Raw genomic sequence first — 21,361 nt, forward strand, 5'->3', positions numbered from 1 at the left:
TTGTTTTGGTTTTGTTTGGTTTTTTTTTGTGTGAGGTGTGTCTTTCTTCTTTAAAAAGCAAAATAAGGATGATAAATGACAGTGTCCCAAAATTTGTGTGTGGGAGGCTTTAGTAAGGTACTTACTGGTCTTGCATCCTGGCTGGCTGCTGCTGCTACTATAACTCGTCTCATGAACCCAGTGTCCCCAAAGTCTTTAAAGATGGAGGCTAAAGACTTTCCCAAAAGGTCATGTGTTTTCTGTAGGGTTGGAGTGCAAAGTAAACTACAGAAGACTGCACATTCAGAAACGGGCATGTTGGAATTCATTTGCACTGCTTTGTGGCAGCTTCATCTCTTTTCCTCCCTGTCTGTGACAGCCTTTCAAACCCACATAGGGCCATCTTTTCCATTGGTCTCGGTAAATTGTTGAGCAACACAGACTAAAAGCAGCTGGAGATCTGAACTCCTTTATGTCTAGCTCACACCTTTTGTGAGATTTGACATTAATAGTAACTCAAGAATGCAAGAGCCTTTATAGCCGCTATGGATATGAAGGCTTGTTGCAGAACTATCCTGCAAGCAGACATACCATACACCCTTCTTGTCCTGAATTAGCAGGTATATCTTAACAGAAAAATAGAACATGAATTGGCCTAAATCTTTTCCCAAGATTTGTGTTCCTACTCTGAGGTTTTATCAGCAGAACCACTTTGGTACTGCTTTTAAAATGTAACAGTTTCTGCGGGTAAATGGGAAGTTGAACAGAACTGTCTCTGAGCCTACTCTGGTTGTTTTATTATATAAGCACACAAGCTAGATGATTAAAGGCGATATGTGTTAAATGCTATTTCACATTTGGCAGGGGCTCAGAACAAATATAGCATAGCTTGAAAATACTGAAAGTGTCAAAATTTGCATCTCTGAAGTTTAGTCTCTCTAACATGGATGCTTTTATAAAAATAGGGAGAACTTTAGTGTTTCAGAAACCCTAATAAGGCTGAAGTGACTGGTAAGGCATAGAGTTTATACTCAAAAGTATATAACTAGTCAGTTACAAAATGGACAAAGTCCAACTAGAAGATATGGGTGATCACAAATTCTAATCAACTAAGGAAAAACTGGGGTTAGATATATGTTAATGAAGAATCAGAGTTACTGCATTTGGGTTTAATGCACTTTGTTTAATTGCTCCCAACATGCTGAAAAGCTAGAATAAAATAAGTAGCTATTGCTAGTATTCTTGGGCCTTTTCCAGGAACAAGTCTAGGCAGCACTGATCTTTAGTATCCTTTAGAAGAATATAATCCTGGAGTCAATTACTCAAAATTTAGAATTAAACTAATGTAGAAGAGAACAAAATGTGTGTCCCAATGTGAGCCAAATGATACTTAAAAGGAGTCTAAATTTGGTAAAGTCGTGCTGTCTTTCATCTCCTGCATTATTAGCATTATGATCACAGATATTTCTCGTATACTATATGCTGTCAGAATCTTACAGCTGCTATACTTTTGCTGAACCTGGCATTAATTTATCACTACTTAACTTACCCATATCACCAGCTGGCTCTGAACTTGGACCAGTCTGTAGTGTGTTGTTATTTCAGAAGGGTTTTTTGTGTGGTTCTTTTTCTTAAACAGGCCAGGGAAAAATAAAACTCCCTGTTTCACACTTTCTACTTTTAAATCTCAAAATACCTTTCTCTGTTTCTGTGCTACTGACTAGAGTTTTCCAAATCATCAGAGCTTTTCCCTCCATCTTAATCGCTTTGCTGCCTTGCAATACAGAGAAGCTAGTGATCTTTTTTTCCCTTTGAATCATAGGTGAAGGCTCCGGGACAGCAGAGGAAATTGTGTTGGCTGCTTAAAACAAATCTATCAATAAGACTTGGTATTAATAGTAGGCATGGAATTAATCTATTAAAAAGTCAAAGAATGGCATTTATGAAAATACAGCATTTATAGCAGTATTTTGCCATAGTATCAACCAAGTAATATATTCACATAGAGCGACATAACATTCAGTGGAGTGGAAAATAGTTTATGTAAAATTGTCTTCACTATGAAATCATATCAATAGGAAAGAAGAGAGATTTTTAAAGGTAAGAAGCAAAGCTGTTCTGTTGCTTCATGAGAAGGCTTTTACATGTGATAAAAATTAGTTTAGACAGCTAAGCAAAAAAGCTAATTCATGGGAATTACCAAAGAAAACAAGTTATAGGCACTGTGAAGAGAGGTTACATTAAGGTCAGGACCTCATAAATGATCATGACAGAAAATCGTATGCTCTTTTTGTCTGACCTGCATGAAATATCCGTGTCTGCCCTAACTCTTAAATGATACTGGGTCTGTAGTCTTAGTCTGACTCATTCATAAACCAGTCTTTGATAATACTCTGATGGAGGATCAGGATCAGGATTTCCAGTGCTGAGATGTTAACATCCTGGTGTTTTGGGTACTCACCATGCAGATAGTATCTTCCCATGGAAACAAGGCAGTGTAACAAGACAGAACCCTCTAGTAAATAGGTTTGATTCCTGCCCAAATCTTCCAGCCCCTGGGGATGTGTGGAAGGCCAAAGATGTCTTTCAAGCCTGAGTTCTCACTGTTCTTCTCCAACTCCCTTGGAGTTGTGGCTCTGAGATTCTCATTGACTGCTGCCATTGCTCTTCAAGGCAATACAAAAGAAGGTATAGAGCAGTTAATTTAGCCTCAGGCGTAGGCGGTGTGGTTGTCAGCTCTATTCACTTGCTTTTCCCCTCTTAACTAGGCCTACAGCCAGATCCCCAGACTTTCATCTTTGAAGAAATGGTGCTGCAAGGGCATGGATACAAGTGCAAAGGATTATGCATTCAATTACTTTCAGCCAGATGGTTTCTGTGAGCCACAAAATGCCTTCCAAAGAGAAAGGTGGATGTGGTTTTCTAAAATGCCTTTACATAGCAAAGATCATTGCCTTATATTTGTAATTATAACACAGTCGTCTTCAAAGAGATTTTACATTAAAATAATTACACCTTTACCTTTCTAGCTGTTAAAATAGAGTGGTCTACCACAAAAGTTCAAATTGTCAGGAAGTTCTGAGTTCTGATATTATGCAGTTTATGTGCCCTGTATTTTACTGTCCTTTACCATGAGTAGCTTTCAGTAGCTAATTTTACTTAGAAATGATGGTTAGCTTAGGAAAGCCATTGTTCCAAAGTTCAGCACAGAACCCTGTGATTTTATACAAAAGACACTGTTATTAATTTTCTGGGTTTAAAAACGAAACCAAGAGTCTTTCAACTTGAAACCTACAGAAACTGTGTTTTTCCTGTTGTATCAACCACAGACTAAAAGGTGTCCTACTTCTGTCATGGCTATTTGATTCTGAATCATTCTTTTTTGCACAAACTTGTACATGTGTTCTGTTATACCTTTGTCAGATATTTGTCCTATGACTATTGTTATGCAAGCAGAAAGTCGAAACAATCCTCAGTAGAGTTAATATAACAAGGTTCTGATAATCTTAGAATGGTATATTAAGCCCCAGAACTCTCTCATGTTGGCATTTTGTTTATTTGAAAAGTATGTGGGAAGTTGGAGAGCTCAGTCTCAGTAAGTTATATTCAGTGGTTGACTTTCATTTTAGTGGTTTTCTCTGAACTTTGCAGCTTCTTATACTGGCCAATATGTGTGCAGACATCTAATGTCTGGGATAAATGTGAAAAAGGCTTGAGGGATCAGTAAAGAGTCTTGCTAAAACAGTGATATACTGTGTGGAGCTGTCAAATACTCTTAGTTTTTGGTGGAGATATAGTGTGCTCCATAAAACTATGAAGTTCTGTATTCTGAAACCATGAGCTGATCTCTGTGTGCGTTTGATAATGGGGCCTGTGGGTGGCCACCACATTACACTGAAGTGGTTTTCCTATTCAGGTAGTGGCAAAGTCCTTGTACACCCAGATGTTCCAAACCAGGCACTGCAGCAATCAGGATTGAATGATTTGGGAATCAGCCAATTGTTTCAGTTTGAGGCAATAACATCACTTTAAGCAGAGCTTTGTAATGCTTCCTTAAATATTGCACACCAAGTGTTTTCATCCAAGAAATATTTTGTAAAATGATAATAATTCTTTACTGGCAGCTTAAGAAAAGGAATGGGAAAGTGAACTCATTGTCTGTGCCCACATGGCACCAACTTTCATGTCGCAAGAAGTACTATTGTAACTTTAAATCTGCTTCCAGTGAATGCACATTCTTTGCATGCTGTTCCTGGATAGGTCTGTATAGTGCAAAGTAATTTTTTTTCCTAGGGACTGAATAGGCTTTTTATGTATAATTTCCTTCTCTCTGTGTACTTTGTGGACCTGACTTTATTAAATTAATGCTAGCTTCTTTGTACCTAACAGTGCAAAGAAAATGCAAAATTCCCTCTTCCCACTTGTCCTTGTCACTACAGTCAACTGTGAGCAATGGCTAGGTTATATACAGACAGCTTATATTGTCTTTTTCTTAAATGATCTCAAGCCAAAGGCAGCTTTAATTAAGTCTGTGTGCCAGCGAGTAGAGAAAGTGGTTTGGCAGGGTGTGGGTGTGTGGTTTGGGGTTTTATTTTTTTGCTTTTTGGGGTTTTTTTAGAGTTTTTAAATTATTAAAATGGAAACCAAATTGCTTGTGCAGTCAGAGGAAGATGAGGAGACATAAGTGAAAATAGGGACATGACAGTCATTTTGTTGTTCTTGGGAAATAAGAGGAAGAGAGCTGCTAACGCCCTTAAAATTGACATGATAGGATTGGGTATTTAGAGTGAACATCTTTGAGAGCAGAAGCTATGATGTTGCAGGAATCAAGGTTTCTCCACAAACTGATTAAATGAAACTTATGTAGAAGGAAAAGTGGGGAACAGAATCAGCTCAGTAATATTGCAGGATTTGGCTTTAAACCTCCTCAGCACTGAATTTGTACCAGTCCTACTTCTTCCATCTGGTAGTTGAGGTGCATTAGACCATATCCTTGTTTTGTTGTTTACAGACCCACAATATTAATTATGATGACTGTAAGGAACCTGTTTAAGTGGTAAAGAGACCAAGAGTTTGGTGTCCCTGTGTGATTCTTGAAAATAGTATGAAAATAGTTATGAAACAACACTGGGGAAAAAGCCTGGTCATAAAGAAAAGTTCCTGATTAAAGGACGTTCCTCAATGTATAAAAAATTGTCTCCTGAGAGAAAGCCAAGACTGATTCACTCACTTTAACCTTCTGTGCTGAAAGCAAACAAGCTTGAGGTACAAACAGATTGGGAATTAATTGGTGTAATTAACATTTTGCGATTATAATGACTTCTAATCAATACTTCATGCAAATAGCTGTATTGATGTGTTGAAGAAAGGGTGCTAGTTGTATTTGAATGGTGGGGAAAGAACACTTTAAAGCCCTAATGAAATTCTAACTTTTCAGCTCAGGTAAAGTCCCAACCACATCTGTTTCAAGGTAAAAAGAAGATCCTTTAGTGACCTATTTAATTAAAATGGTTCTGATAGAGCTGCTGACTAAACTTCATAAAATGAAGTGACTGGAGGATGAAGCACATTCCCCTGCTGACAGTTCCCTCTGTTAAACCACTGTGTTTCATCAGGATAACAAAGCAAAACAGAGAAATCCACCTGATCCAAGCTCACAGCAGTGAGAACCCTTCTCATGGCAGGAGTAGCCTGGGACTTGGTTCAGATGTCAAAGAAGCGAATGGGATATCAAGAAGATTTCAAGGCAAGGAGGAAAGGTTTGAAGCCTGCTTTTGGATGAGTGAATGGGGTTTGACTTCTTTCTCTCTCTCTAGAAATCACCTCAAATTGTTCCTCAGTTCTTTCTCTTTCAGAAGTTGTATTTAGAATGGGTAGATCAGAAAAGGTTAGATTAAAAACTGCTTTTTTCCTCCACTCCAACTTTCAGCTTCATGTGGTAAACTGTACCTTTAACAAACTTGATTTGCCAACAATTCCAAATTTTTCCTCTTTCAAATGAGAATTGGAGATCAAGCAGCATAAAAATGCAATCAGTGCTAAACTTAAATGCTTCCTGAATAAACTGTTTAAATATATGATGGAATAAAAAATGTTTAGTTTTGACTTTTGAAGTTCAGAAGTAGCAGGAGTAGGTTTGGAATAGTGGCTTGTAAATCTTCAGATATAAGAAGACCTCAAATGTCATAGAATTAGTCCTTTGCAGTTACAGATCAGCATGCATTTAGGGTTGGACTAGATGATCTTGTGGGTCTTTTCTTCATCCTTTTCTACTTCATCCTCCAGTTTGAATGCTGATTCTTCTTGCAGTGGACAGGAGCCCATGAGTGACAAGCCTTCCTCAGTGCAGTCTGAGAACTGTGACAGATCAGAATTGAGAGATGTTGGAAATGCTGTGTTCCAAGGACTGCCTAATTGCCTTTGTGATAATCATACACTTGATCAACACCTTTCAAAAAAAAAAAAAAAAAGAAGCAACAAAATAAATCATAGAATCATAGAATAGTTAGGGTTGGAAAGGACCTTAAGATCATCTAGTTCCAACCCCCCTGCCATGGGCAGGGACACCTCACACTAAACCATATCACCCAAGGCTTCATCCAACCTGGCCTTGAACACTGCCAGGGATGGAGCATTCACAACCTCCCTGGGCAACCCATTCCAGTACCTCACCACCCTCACAGTAAAGAATTTCTTCCTTATATCCAGTCTAAACCTCCCCTGTTTAAGTTTCAACCCATTACCCCTTGCCCTATCACTACAGTCCCTAATGAATAGTCCCTCCCCAGCATCCCTGTAGGCCCCCTTCAGATACTGGAAGGCTGCTATGAGGTCTCCACGCAGCCTTCTCTTCTCCAGGCTGAACAGAATGAGCAAAGAATTTGCATATACAGCGTTGATCTTTTTAGAGATGAAATAAAAATGCTATTGTTATGGTTTTTGTTTTCTCAAAGGAAAAGCCACCTTAGTACCTTACTGCTAGGAATGCTCAAAGGGTTGCTGGAGCTTGTCGTTAATGCCACATTAGTTTTGTAAAACTTGCAAGCCTTTTGGCAAGTCATAATGAAACTTTTGAAGACAGCCTGATAACCAAACCCTGTTTGTCCTCAAAGCCAAGGAATTTCATGCCAGGTTTTGGCCAAAAATAGCTGTTGGGATTCCACCCAGTAAGCCTGTGTCTCATTAGCATTCTGCAGTGCTGCCCAAGTTTGCTATAGCATGAAGGAGAAAGAAAGAAAGAAACATAGGGGGGGTGGGGGGGGGGAGGAAGCTAATGAGAAGAAAAATTGCTTTTTAGTTGTTCATTGGAACTATTTTGGTTTTCCAGTGAACCTGAACAGCATCTTAGGTGATGATATGGGGAGGTTAGCATTTTTGGCACCTGAGTGGGAAACATTTGCAGTTTGGGCACTCTGAAGGGATGGAAAGAGCTAGTTTAAGTGCTTTCCTGAATAGTGATAGAATTTGAGGTTTTGTACATTCCAAATGTGTTGCTGAAATAGGTCCTTAGTCTGTTTCCAGCAGTAAAATTGCCCCAAGCAAATAATGGCTATTAGACTTGAACTGCCATGGACCATGCTCCTTTATTAATGAAGGGCTGGTGCTTCATATGTACATTGCTCTCTGTTCAAGTATAAAGGGACCTTGAAGTGGCTGTAAACACCACACGGTGCAAGACTTCCTTCTTATATTACCATCAAACTATAGGTAGTTCTTCTGTATAGGTGGATGGGAGCTTTGTTTGTTGTGTTTTGTTGTTGTTGTTGGGGTTTTTTGTTCTGGTTCGGTTTTGTTTGGTGGGGGATTTTTTTGGCTTTTTTTTGGGGGGGAGTTTAGTGGTTTTGTTGGTTTTTGGTTGTTCTTTTTGGTGTTTTTTTGTTGTTGTTTTTTTGTTTGTTTTTGTTTGGTTTTTTTTTTTAGCATAGGACATCATAGAGTGCACCCAGAGAGGAGGGACATGCAAACAAAATTTGAGAAGAGTCCTGCTTTAGACTACTTTCATCTGATACTGCTTTTGTTATGTCACTTGGAATAGCAGATACTGACTTTCCCTCTTAAGAGTTCCTCTCTTGTTTGCAACTGATAAGGCTCTCACCTTTCTGATGGGGCTGGCAGGAAAACTCGGAAGTCAATGTGTTTAACTCCAATCACCAGAAAGATGATGATGTGTGTGCCACATCTTTTAAACATGTAAAGCTGAGAAGTTCAGAAAGTCACTTAGCAGAACATGGGTGGCAGCCACACTACCATTCTCCTTTTTCTAGAGAAGCAGTGCCTGTGAGCTTTTCTCTGTGTAGATACAGCGTTTTCTATGCATCTGCCCTCTCATACCTTGTCTCCTGCCAATAAATTTAAATTAAGTGGTCTCAAAATATTAAGCTATTAAATATTTCATGAAAACAGACATTGCTAGAGCCCTAAAATACACACAGACTGCTGTATAACCCTCATCACATACTGAAGAGTCCTTGTAGCCAAGAGCCCTTCTGAACTATAGGAGAAGCTTGTTTGGCACATTATCTACTATGTACAAGTGGTATAAGTGCATGGTAAAAGTATTTGGGAACTTTATTTGACCTCCTGCTTCCAGAACTGCTTGTCTAGAGACAATCATTCCAAGTAGAACATTTTCTGACTTCCCAGTGTTATGAAGGTCCTTCATGGCTGTATCCATAATATTTACTGTCATACTGTAGCCTTGCTTGATGGTAATAAAAGTTCTGAAGATCCATCTGTACTTGTATAATAAGGATTTAGAAAAATAGAAAAAGCTACAGGCTCCAAAGTATGCATGCAAAAATACAGTTGCTCAAGGGGCTCTTCTGCTTTTGTCCTCAGCACAGCATAAATTGTCAGGAAAGATGGGATCCAAATGAAGGCTCTAATGTTTCAGCTTTTTTGAAAGGGAAAGTACAAAAAAGCCTTTTCTGGGGATGCCTTTGATTTGGCTAAGGAAGTGGGGGCTGCTCTGTATCTACCTGAATTCTACTTGTGAAAAAGATGAGATAAAATATTGCTACCCTTTGTACCTGTAAAAGATACAAAACTGAAATCTAAGGAGTCCCTATAGACTTCAGGAGTATTCTTCAGTCCATTTACTGGCTTAGCCTCTTACTGGCTTTCAGACTTCCTTTGTATTTGGCTGAAATAAAAGTGGCTTAAAATCACAATACTTTAAATATTCTATCTCAGTAACTTGCTGTGTGCATCTTGTGTGCTACTTACCTTACAGAGGATTAGAGCCATATGAAGGCAGACTGTTGTTTCCACTGGCTTGTCTCATAATATATCTTTACTTTGTGTAACACTTTAGGCTGTTCACAGGTGACATTTGTTTCTTACATGCCTTCTGCTTTACTTTTACTGTAAAAGCAGGTAGTAAGTATTCTCTAAATGCTTTTGAAAGGCAGGACTGGGAATTAAGCTTCTGAGGAACTTTGGTTCTTTTGATGGCTTTAAAACAATGTTGCTTGGTTCATATTTATTTCTGTAATGATGATCTGTGCTATTGTCAAAGCCATGCTAGAAATAATAGCCACATTAATAGCATAAACACCTCAAATCAATTAATCCTTTTGAATTCTCTTGAGGGGAGGGAAGAAAGAGGGAAAGAACAGCAAACCTCAAAATAGCCCTTTTGAAAGAATTAGCTTGAGTCTGTAAGATAAATTAAAAGAGGAACCTGACAAACTGGCCAAGTACAAACATAGAGTATTTTCCAGCCTCTAGAGAGCAGGCAGGCTAGAACATGGTGCCTGTGGTACAGAAGTTGGGATTGTGAGTGTAGCATGAAGAGATGGTTTCTTATGACCTGGCATGGTGTTCCTATAAGCAAACCAAAGCAGTTTGCCAGAATAAGGTGTTTTATAGAGATTGTGCATGCGTGTACTTTGTGAGCCATTGTCTCACTGAGCTGCATAGATGAGAAGGGGTTACCAGGCATTGCAATGGAGACAAACATGCAGGAAGCATGTGCTTTGGGATCTTAAAAATTGATCTCCCTTTTAGATTACTTTTAACTTGCAACCAGGCAAATCTGTATTTCTGCTTTATTGTTCCTTGGCCTTACATTGGAATAAAAGTTGTGAAACCTTCATGGTTCACATTGTTTGGCTGCAGGTTCTTTTATTTGCATTTATGTGGGTTAATAATTAAGATCCACTGTGAACCTGTACCTCCATTTATCTCTAAGAAGTCCTTCTTTCACCTGTCTGCCAACACTGGTACAGCTGGACAGAATGCATTTTTCCTTTTCCTTCTTTTCTAAGTGAGTATGAAAAGAGGCATTTGACAGAGCTGGTGCAATACTTAGTGGGAGTCCTGTTTCTGTGATATTCTAAAGCTTCTGCCCATGTTTGTTGCTTACCTCTGTCAACCCCTCAGACCCAGTCCTCTCTCCTCAAAGCAAGAGTAATCAGTGCATTCTTTTTTTTAAAGAGATTTCAGGGACGAGAACAAGATGCTTTAGGAAAGCTGGGGTTTGTCTACACCCATGTGGTATAAAATGAAGTCAGGTCGTTAAGACTGAATTTAGGACTTTTTAAATACGTGTTGCTTTGGCCGTGTAATGAAGATGCATGTTAGTCTGTTTCATTTAGCTAAAGGCGTGCGGGACAGTTGTTTTTATGACCCTCCATCTAACCCTGGAAAAGATGCTTTGAAATGATGATTTATACTTGAAGCTTTCCATGGGGTTGTGTCTACTGCCTTGTTCTGCAGTCACAATTAAAGCTTTGAAACATCTTAGCTTAAACCCCCCTCCCCAAAATAGACAGAAAATACTTCTTTTTCTTTCCCCCTTTTTAATTGGTTAGTAACTTGTCACGTGCTTTTCTTTTTGTGACAAATATATGAACAGATCATAGATTATTAAGTAGGAAGGTCTCCTTCAGAGAAAGAGAAGAGCATTTATATGATGCACTGTTTAGAAATGGATATCCTCTGATTGTTAATGAAATCAGACAATGCAAATCAAGTGAAAATGAATTAGAGCTGATGCCTGGCAGACTACTTGTTTACAAAATTCTTCTGTGAGCCCTAATGTGTGGGGTGTTTTTGCCAAGACTCACTAAATGATGAAATGATACTGCAATTAGAATGAAGACTGGCAGGGACGCTTGTTAAAATATCGCTATTTTATTCTTCAAAGCATAATCAATTAAAAAAGGGCCTTTGAAAATAATGAGAACAAATGAGAAGTCAGGAAGTAGCCAAATAATCACTTGACTGCTTCTCTTCTCTTTAGAGAAACCAGGAAATTCTTCCCAGTCACAATTAAAAACTAAATTACACAAATTATGTCCTCTGCCCTGCAAGTTTGTGGGGTGTATGTGCCTGCAAGAGAAAAAGCTGTAAAACTGCCTACTTGTCTGCAGGAGAGAAGCCAATAAAGGTCAGGTTTAACCTTCTCTATCACCCAGATCAACGTGTTCATCAACCTAGATTAATCATAGAATCACTTAGGTTGGAATCACAGAATCATGGAATGTCTTACTGTTTAAGGGATTATATGAACAGCATGAAAAAGGCAGACCATAGTGAATATTACATGCTGAAAAGCAAAATGCGGTGCCTCAGGTAACTATAGCAAAACTCAAAGGAACAAGGAGGCGGAAGAGACACAGTTTGGCTGCTTGTATTTAGTTTGGGTTTGTTTTTCCTGTGGAATTAGATACTGAGGTCCACCTGGCACATCACTGCCTGCTTCTAGACTGAGGGACTGAGCAGCCTAGCTCTCCTTAGTGGAATTTTGAGGTGTCCCACTTGAGAAGTCCTCAGATTTTCTGAGAAAAAAGAGTATTCAGTTTTCTGGAAAACCTAAAGGTTTTAGTAATTAGACCAGAATTTGATATGTTGTTTTGGAAAGGAAACAAACAAGATTCCATACCCCTCCCCCTTAATTCCTATGCCTAGGCACCAAAAATTGGGGAAAATTCAACTAACTTTGGAAAACCAGACTTGAACCAAATTGCCCATTGTTAAAATGGGTGTCTAGATCATTTTAAGATAAGATCTCTAAAAGCCCTTTAATTTCATTGTCACTAAACTTGTATACAAAGCTTTTGAGTTTAGGAGGATTGGCAGCAAGACAGATTATTCCATTCACACAGGGTAATGGTAATTAAATATACAGTGAAAGCCTTTACAAGAATCTGCCAGAATTACTGAAATAACATTGAGCCAGACTTCTATCTAGTGCAACTCCATCTGTGTCAGTGGTCCTGCTATACCTAAGCTTGGAGAGATGATGAGTCATGAGGAAGTGTATTCTAAAGAGAACAGAGGACAAATGAATTACTGTAGCACAAATATGAAGCAAATTTCTAAAATTATGTTTGACAAAAGTCAGTATTTTTCATAGTTTTCCAGCTGGTTAAGATTTAATGGAATGACTTTAGTTTCAGGAGACAGCATATAGGGTTTGGCCAGAACTGGTGGTGTAGGGAAGGGAAACCTTTCATAAAGAATTGCTAACAAATGGGATTCAACACTCAAGAGGCTCAGATGGCCTATTAATTCTGGTTCTGGCTTTCTTCCAAAACAACTGTGCTGCTCTTAATTCATGGCTAATTTCTATCAGAGATACCAAGAGACCATTTCTTTTTTTGACAGGAAGCATCCACATTGCTTAAATGGATTCATGCAAGGGGGGTTAGTGAGCAGACATTGATTGGCTCGTCTCTGGGGCCTGGCAAAGGCCTGATGGGTACTGGTTTGACATAGGCAGCAAATGAAATACAACCTCCTGTAAACAGGCCTGAGCTTTTGGGCCTTTGTGGGATCTGGTAGCTAAGGACCTTTTCAATCCCTTTTAATTAATGAAGTGATTTGACTTGACTGAGATTACACTTACAATAATGAATTAAAAAGTAATAAAAAGAAATCTCTTAACAAATATGCAACAGGGAACAAGGACCAAATTCAGCATGTATCTGATCCCCATTGTGTATCTAATTTCTGTGTGCACTTCAGTTCAATGATTTTAAAAGGGAGACTTTTATTTTCCAGGCACTGACATCTGCACATACTTTGTATTTTCAAGTGCTTTTGTGTAGAAGATTAAAATTATGATGATCTTGTATGCCTCGATGGTTAGTTTAGTCCTTTCTTGTCTCTGTTGTGCTAAATCTCTCTCTTCCTCAATGTTCTTGACATCTTATCCCAGCAACTTCTATACTGTATCTTCTCCTGTGGTATGGTATGGTTTTAGCTGCATTTTGCTGGATACCAGTGAGCCAGGGGCACTGCGTATATTACGTAACAGAAATGCAGTCATCCAGTGTCACTTCTGCTCAGCACTTTGTAAGCATGAACCTATGCCTAGCCCAGTTTAAATGATTCCCTTCTCAATTATGTTTGAAATAACTCTTGCTCTTTTTTAGTTCTTTCTTACATCCTGCTTTAAGGTGACATGCAGTAGAAATTACTCTAAATTTACATAGAGAACAGACCCATTCTGACTCTGATGGGTATGTGATAATCTGGAGATGTAACTCAGTGTCACTAGCTTTTATTCCAGTCTGGTTTGAGTTCAGGTGTGACTTGCTGCAAGTTTACAAAAGCTCCACAGTAATAGTTTGGGGCCATTCTGATCCAAGGAAAGACCTATGGCTAGCTTACACTTCTCTCCGATGTTATGATGTAGTGTCACAAGTGTCTTGCTTGTTGCCCAAGAAAGTGCTTCACTTAAACTCAGTGTAAATGCTCAAACCAAAGCAGTTGCTGAAACTGAAGGAAAATGTGGGTTGATGGCATAAATGGATCAAAGCCTCTGTGGTCTTGGTTAAAATTGTGCTGTATAGGGGCTGCCAAGAATATTAGTATATTTAAGTGTGTAGCTATAAGCTTAGCTAAACTTAAAACTACGAAGGAAACTTCCATACCAAGAGCTACATTTGCCTGCAGGATTCTTGAGCATCTATGACCAAACATGCAAATAGCAATTGAGAGTTTGTTGCAGTGAGATGCAATACACAGAGGTACCTCAGACTTCCACACTCATGACTTCCACTGTGCAGGAACTGCAAGATTATAGAGTCATCAATCTGTTTATTCCATTATAGCATGTGCTTACCTTTTCAGTTAATTCAGTTTCTTTCCCTCTATCATAACAAATTGTCTTCCTCTGCTACACACATATTTATTCTGCTTGCCAGAACCTGAAATTGCTCTTTCATATATTGGCCATGGAAGCTGTTCTTTTTCTGCTGTAAACAAAGAAATGCCATCAAAGTAAGATCATAGAATAGTTTGGGTTGGAAGGGACCTTTAAAGTTTAAGACAGCTTCCAACTGTCAGACTTAAAAATTATTTCATTGTTTGAGAGACTAGAGCAAAAGAGTAGAGCTGTCATACAGGCCTTGCATATGACCCACTGGGAGCTCATTAAAAAGCAGTTACACTTAGATACTATTACATTTTTAGGGTGAGAAGCACCTTAACATGTAGAAGAGGAGGAGGATTTAGAGCGATAAAGAATGAGTAGTGGTGTAGCAGCTGGTTAAATAACAGTGTTTCTATTAAAACTTCAGTTTTCAGCACTTACAGTTTGGTTAAGATGCCACTTAATTACAGAGATTTATAAGAAATGCTGCCTGATAGCTAAAGTGGTAGGAGAATTCACAGTTGTGGTTGTCATATGCTTTAATTTGCTCTCTATTGCTTAAAATCAAGTGGCCTACAATTAGAAACATCTGCTTTCTCCCAAGGAGTTTTCTTGTGGATTTAAGCTTGGAATGGCAATAATTTTTACATTTATGTGCAGACTTTTAGACTAACTTGAAATGAGGAGTCATCAGTGCAGCTGCACTTAATAAATGTGATTTTACTTATTGATATAGATTCTTATTGATATTCTGAAAGGAGAATGGGTTATAAAGACTTTTAAAACCTACATTCAGTAGGTTTAACTATTTTCCTTTGGAACTTATTTTCTTTACTTTTAAGGTAACGCTGTCCAGCTGGGGAGTGATCTCACTGCAGATTTATTAACTGCTTTATTTTCATCCTTACTCTGCAGTACCTATTGAAGTTCCGCATTTGAATTACTGCACGGAAGCGTGCAACAGCTCCCTACCGCTGCCGCTCTGCAGCGTGTGCTCCCGAGGCAGGAGCGAGCGCACTTCGGGCCGGGTCCCCCAGAAGGCCAGTGTGGAACCGGCCGCCGAGAGCTGTGTTGTACGGCGCTAGAGGCCGCTCCGTCTGCCCGCACCCCTCCGCCGCGCGGCCGGGCCGGGGGTGCGGGCAGGGCACCGTGTGTGCGGGCGGGTCTGTCGGCGGCGGCTCTGGCATGGCGGCAGGTGGCAGCACCGGCCCGGGGATGGGGAGATGCGCTTGTTGTGGGGAGAGCGAGCGGGTCGCACTGACAGGGGATGGAGTTTCGGCTCGGACGTGCGCCCCGTGGGGGATGCTGTCGCTGAGGCTTGAGTCGTCTTGATGCTGGCTTGAGTCGTCTTGTTCGGGTGGGAAATGCACGGTGCAGGAAAGGGAGGCAAACAAGAGAACGCGTTGATGTTTCAGCAGCTTCGAAATGCCCAAGTCAGATGGCCTTACTGAAGAGTTGCTGACAGCTAAATGCCTGCTGTGTTGGCAGGTGATTAAAAAGACAAAGACATACTTCTGTTGGGCATGGCAAGTTGACGAGCTAAGGAAGGTGGAAGTTGCCCAGAAGTTATAGATAACCATATACATGCACACCTTTACGCTTGCATAGGATTGTGGTAACTCAGTTTAGTTATCTAATTAGCCTGGTGCAATGACTTTCCTGTAAAGTAGATACATATTCATTTTCTACAGGTGAGTCTGCTGGCATTTAGAAATAACATGAATTAACTTGAAAAAATACCCTTGAGTAGATGGAAACAAGCCAAACTGGTATAGTAGAAAGGGTTCAGAGATATCAGGGAAGGAGAGGAAAGAAATGGAATGTATTTATTTGGCAAAATGTTAAGAGGGCACTGTAGCTGGATGGCCACAGGAGAAGGCAATGAGAGCAAGAAGGCTTTTTTTGACTTTAAATATAGTCAAATGGAAAATAGAGAACTAATACTAAGGATGAGGAATGTATGTGAGTGAGACTATCTTGTACCTTATCAATAGCATTTTGACAACCTCGGTTTGTGGAAATCACAGAATGGCTTGGGTTGGAAGGAGCTTAAAGCTCATCTAGTTCCAGCCTCTGCAATGGGCAGGGACGCCTTCCACTAGAACATAGAACTGTAGAATGGTTTGGGTTGGAAAGGACCCAAACCAAAGGAACTTAAAGATTATTGTTCCAACCCCCTGCCACGGGCAGGGATACCTCCCACCAGATGTCTGTTTAAATCTAAAATAATGTAGAAGAAAAGATTCAGGAATGACCAAACATGAATAAAAACTGTTTTCTGTTCCAAGATTGGAAGCAATGGGAGGAAGAGGACTAGGAAGCCAGATCAAAACTTAATAGAATACAGTAAAGACATTGGCATAATAAAAAGGAAAGCCTGGAGATTAGATGGAAAGGAGAGTTGAATGACTGTATGAGGCTGAGGAAGGGCCAAGAGGCAACTGAGATATCTTTCAGGGGAATTGGAAGAGGGGGAGGAAGAGGGACACTTTCAAATTTGAAGTATACTTCATCTTTATCAGAGTACATTAGCAGGTGAATTGCAGAGAGTTCAGAGAACCTGACAGACTTTGGCATTTGGAAATTGAGATCCTTGTTGGAAATGTGTGGTTTATTTTCTAGTGTGGAAACATTCTCCTTTACCCCCAGTTTCCCTTCAATCAGCTCTTAGGGTGTCACTAGTTTGATACTTTATCTGAGATCTGTTGATGAAAATTGTGTTGTGCTGCCATATTCAGTTCTAACGTGCACTGTGTTTCATTCACTACTCATATCTATGATACTTCCAAAAGCCCATGAGAAGGTGATGACAGTATTTCATGAGTTTCCCTCCATGGAGCTAATAGTACTTTATTATAACAGTCAGCATCCTTATTCTCACTGTATAAACAGAAACTCTGTGCCAAGGATTAAAAAGAGTAATGAAAGATACATCCATTTATCCACTATTCAGCATGACAGTCTGGATGTGCAGTAATCCTGCCTGGAAAATTTCTGACGTGGTATTTGCCAGCAGGTACACCCAAGGAAAGATGTCAGTACTATCTACACTCTCTTAGAAGTCTGTTCCTCCTCACTGATGAAAGCTTGCTGAGCTATACAGGCTGTGATTTGACCTGGCACATCCATTTTTGTGACTTCTGTGGCTTTAGATTATGCGTGTTTTCTTTTTATGTTAAAGCAGATGATTTAAAGATTAGAAAGGAATAACAATTCAGAAAAACATAATTTTGGGGAACTGTATCTCATCCTAAATGAGTTTGCAATGTTTAATGGAGCACTTACCTGTGGCAATATTTACCTCGCCATCTTCTCTGTTGCATCTTTTCTGCCTTGTGCCATGTGATCACCTCTCTTGCCCTCTAGTATTGTCTAAATAAATACAAGAAGAGTCAGCTATAGAAATTGAGTTATTTTTACTATTTTCATGTAATAACCATGAGCCCTGCAGGCTTAGTGCTGGCAAAATACCACAGATTTGTCATTTAGAAGCAGGAATTTCTGTATAATTTCCCAAATAGAATTTTGGTCCCCTCTGCTGCACTGAATTTGTTATTGTTGCATGTTTTTCCTGGTGTTTCTAATGAACTGTTAATGAGCTGCTAACTATGTATGCAAATTAAATGGGGTTAAACATTTAAAGGTTATCAAGAAATAAAATGCCATATAATACTTCAAAGTGTTATAAAATAAATTAGTGTCTAATTTTGTTGGCACAAAGTTGATATTTAATAACCTATAGCCTCAATTCTTCTAAATTATGTTAATTTAAGACACTTTCAATCTGTACCCTAAGTGATGTAGCAAACATGCTCTTTCATTCACCCTTCATTACTAAGGTATATCTGTAGTGTATGTGTGGGTTCCTCTGTGCCTCAGCTGAATGATTCAATTATTAAAGATAGCTCAAGACCACTAGAGCTTACTGTAAATATTTTTGTTATGATTCAATATGTCAGGTAAGTGATAGAACATATAACCATTTGTGTTGGAAGCGATGTTAAAGATCATCTAGTTCCAAACCCCCTGCCATGAGCAGGGGTGTGTGCTTTGGCTATGGTGACCTTTTAGGAGCTATGATACTGGCAGCACCAATTATCTTGTTTGTCACCTCTGGTTACGTTAGAGCACCACAGTAACAAAGTATTGTGAGGGTGCTGTGGTGAAGCTGCTTATTGTATGCCTCCAGCACCTCTGTAAAGAAGAGGCTGGATGGCCTTGCCAGCAGATGGATCTTGAAGAGCTGGTGAGGCACAGCTCTGGAGGTTCTCTGATGAAACCAAGATATATCATGTAAGTATTTCTATTATATGTATTGGTATCGCAGGAAAAGGAGCTCCTTGTTCTCTCCCAGTGCTGACCCCAGAGCTCTCCCTGTGGAAAGCTGACCATCTCCATGTGTCAGACTGGGCAAGTGTTGATTCAGCTGAATGCTTTAATGCAGTTTTCACCTGCACCCTGTGGTATGTACAGAACAACTAGGCATCAGCTCAGGGCAGTACTGCTATCAGTATAAAAAGAGGCCAAAGTAATGTTTTTAGTTTGGGAATTAGGAAGCTGTGAAACACTACCAAAGTGAAAACTCCAGGATTCTGCATCACAAAATGTAATTAAGTCATTTGTTTGACAAGTGTAGTTAAGCTTAAATAATTTAAAATAATACTTCAGACTATGCTAGCAAATGTTTTGCAGTATGTTTTGTGATATTAATGAGGTTGTGGTAACATGAGACCTCACTACCACACTCTGCCATTAAATGTCTGCTGAGAAGTAGGAGAGGGCACAGTTCTTTACGGTGCCTGACTCATGAAGAAGGCTCGTTAGTCTGCTAGGAATCTTCATTACTGCCAGACTTCAGTGTAAATGGGTATTTGCTGTCTCATGTGGAACACTACAAAGTTCTGTTTGCAACTTTAAACCTGTCTTTTCTTTGTAATTATTTGAATGCTTAAAGATTTTACAGAATATTATGGTAAGATTAATAGTAGTATTTAAATTGTTTTGGAAAACAAAAGGAATAGTAGACAAAAAGAAGAAATGCATATATAGGTATGTTGTGTTTGCTGGTCTTGGTTTCAGAGTAGCTGAAGGAATTTCACCCTATTCAGTGATGTCTTATGCCTTAACATATTTTACTGCCATACCTAGTGCAGAAGAATGGACTTGTTCTGGATTTCACTGGATTTATTGGTCTGGATCTTTAACTGTATTTTTAAGTGCTTTCATGGAACTCTCCAGTATGGCACTATGTGAAACTGGGTAATTTTCTTTTTTTCTTTATTTTTGGACTGTGCCATCCTCATTCCTTGCAGAAAGTAAGATCCATAATTTATGTTCATATAGCAGGAGACTTACAGTTTTGTCCTAAAAGCCTATAGGGATTTTAGTACTCTGAAGTCAGCACTCCAAAGGCTAGTAACGTAAAGCAGCACTCCACTGCAGACAAACTAATCCTCCAACAATGTTTCATTCTATCAAAAAATGCTGCAGATTGAAGGGTGCTATTGCCTGCCTGTGTTTTCAAGATTATTGTGAATGAATAGTATTTTCCACTGAATAGGAACAGCCAAACAGCCTACCCATCTAAATGTTTCCCATGATAATTTTGCCCTAAATGAGCAAAGATTAGGAAACAAGTATTTTTTTTTCTGTTTTAACCTCTCTCCCTTTAAATATACGAGTAGAAACTGTTGTGAAAAAAAACCCTAATATCTGTATTAAGGCTTAAACTTCTAAAGTTAAGCTTATATTAAGTGATGCTAATCAGTTCTCCAGCTGATTCTTAAAGCTGTATCTATTTTTGTTTTGGACTAAATCTAAGAAAAAAGAAATACTGAGAAACCTCGTTATGACACATTTGTATTTATTTTTCAGCATGAATATCTAGAAAGCAGCCACTTCTCCCCATGTACGTGTTTTCCTTTGCAAAATCAATACCTGATTGATCTTTTCTGGTGCATGCAGAGTTTTCTACAGAACTTGTGTTAACAAAATATGCTTCTTTGGACAAAATCTTTCTGATGTTGCAATTTTAATGGAGTGCCCATATCCTGGTTTTTAGGTGCTCAGCTATGTACTTTTGTGTCTGAAAGTATTCATGAGTGTCCTGCTGATAGACCTGAAAACTTAAAAACCCAAGATTTGTGTGCAGGAAGAGATAGTATGGCTAATGCCTCCATGGATGAGGTGACAGGTCAATTCCCAGTTCTGTCAGTCCCTTCATTAAAGTCTTGAGGCTGGTCCTGGGAGGATCATGTAAGATGTGAGGGGCATTGCCTTGTGTTAGTCTCAGTCTTAGGGCAGGAGAAAAGTTACTGCAAGTTCTTCCCCAAAAAGATCTTCAGTGAAACACACAGGGATATGTGATGGTCCCGTTGTCATTCCCAGTGAATGCATTATTTTCATAGCAAAAATCTCAAAGCCCTGCCAAGTTCTTGTCAGATATGGAGGGGACCTGTAGAGTTGGCTCATGGGCCTGAACATATCCCCCTGTTCAGCCCTGTTTGGGGCAGAATGGCTTTCATTTGGGGGACAAAGCAGGCCTGTCAGGTGTGTCTGCTGTGGGTTTCGGGAAGCTGGAGCGGGTAGCCGTCAGCTGTGTGATTTTCATAGACCCATAATTTATTCTTAAAGAAACCCCATAAGGTAATGAAGCCAGCCAAATAGCTAATCCAAAGCTAGGGATGCATTGATACCTTGTGAAACCCACATTACCAAACCAGCTAATGACACAGTGACTGCCTTAGCTGTGGGCTGCTCTTTATTTCTATTCATGTCTTACTGCTCCTTAGCAATTAAATGTTTTGTTTCTAAGGTTCAGAGCCCAGCTCCACAGAGCAGAGGTGAAGTTTCAGCCTAGATTAAAAAGATTTTTACTGTGAGGTACCATCAAGGACTGCAACACTACAAATGGACACTTACAGCTTATTAAACTGGAAAACAACTCCACCGATGCACACCATCCCATTTGGCATTTTATATGTCTGAGATTGAAGATGAGGGTGTAAAGGTGTGACAATAATGAAAGCAGTGGGGGTAGGGAAGTGGTGATGATGAAATGTTTGCACTGGTAATTGTTTTATGAAGAAAACAATATGAAAAGGGGTGAGGAGAAGGAAGAAAAGAAAAATTAGTGCAGTGGGGGGTGTATTTATGAACTGAAGCCTTCTTTCCATAAAGTGAGGGGAAAAAGGGTCTTTTAGCCAAAAGAGGTCATTCCATGCAAACCTCTAAAGGAAAGAGGATTTTGTAATGATAAAAGGAGGGGGAGAGTATGCT

This window comes from Melopsittacus undulatus, chromosome 4 (genome assembly GCF_012275295.1).
Source record: "Melopsittacus undulatus isolate bMelUnd1 chromosome 4, bMelUnd1.mat.Z, whole genome shotgun sequence".
NCBI classification, from domain to species: Eukaryota; Metazoa; Chordata; class Aves; order Psittaciformes; family Psittaculidae; genus Melopsittacus; species Melopsittacus undulatus.